Below are 1374 nucleotides of genomic sequence, written 5' to 3' on the forward strand. Positions count from 1 at the left end.
CTCATCGATTTCCCTTGCAAATTTCAGCGTCCGGTGTGATTTCCAATAATTCATCTGTTCACATGAAAAAACGATCCTCATAACTCACCCGCATCAAATAATTAAGACAGCCACAACGTAAAAATAACTCAACCCTATCTTTACTATAACTCAGCCGCATCTAACATTATAGTAACCCAGCCGCATTGTATGAATATGTCAGCTGCTATATTTGATATTACTCAGTCGTATCGTTAAAATAACTTAGCCACAACAAAGTAATTACCTTTATACCAAACTGCTTAGTGATAGCTATTCCAACGCTCGTAGGGCGAACGGTCGGACCAACGTCGCCGAGAAAGTTCTTGTACAACTCTCCAAAAATATCTGGTGTTGCTTGTCGAGATCGATTAGAACGCTCTGTCCAGGAACATGTATGCTTCGAATCGTAAATACGAACATGAAACGCCGGGGATTCTCCTTGGGTAGAAGCACGAACTCTACAGAGACATCCATCAACCCAACACTTAACAACGTATAATGTCGGGGTTGATGTTTCTACATCAAAATAAAATTGATGCCTCACTGTAAGAAGTTTCAGTCGTCTCTCCAAATCGTCTTTAATCTCGTATCGTTGACCTACCGCAATGTCTATCGACGACATCTCCAACCTTAGAACCTCCAGATTCCCTTTAGATCCGCTCATCGAGAAGTTCTGATATCTCTTCTTGGGAGGTAGCGTTAGTGAATCTTCGTCTTCTGTAGGAGACTCGCCGTATGAGTTGAAGTTATCATCTTCAGATGACGCACCGTCCGAATCGTCGAACATATCAAATCGTCTTTCAAATTCATCATCTTCTTCGTTTTCTTTGCCTATTTCATCTTCTCCGACTACGTCATGTTTTTCTCCTTCGTTTTTCTCCTTCCACATTACTAGAGCTGTCATTCTCAATGTCCTCTTGTTCCTTCTCGAAACTGCAATCAACGTAACTCCCACTGTAATTTTTGTCTCTGGACTCAACTTCTGAAGCTTCTACTTCTGAGCTAAATCTGAAAAATGTTTTACTCTTCTCTCTTGCTATGTTCTCCGTAATCTCCACACAGAAACGTAGTTGTTCGATTTTCTTTAGGCTTAGAAAACCTTGCAATTGTCGAGTATTGGACACGTAAACTGGTGGAGTGTCGTGCGCCATTGTTTTCAATGCTTTATTCGAGAACATGTAGCTAAGCTGAATATGATCCCTCAAATCATTCAATCTGTAATCTTCGAGAACAGTCTTTGCGAAATCTTCATGTGTTGTCTTCTCATCTAAATGAAGAACTCTACACCCTCTTCTGTCGACGTTGAATACATATCTGTTTCTCTTAATCCAGTTACCGGAAACAATAACTACC

This window comes from Brassica oleracea, chromosome C7 (genome assembly GCF_000695525.1).
Source record: "Brassica oleracea var. oleracea cultivar TO1000 chromosome C7, BOL, whole genome shotgun sequence".
NCBI lineage: Eukaryota > Viridiplantae > Streptophyta > Magnoliopsida > Brassicales > Brassicaceae > Brassica > Brassica oleracea.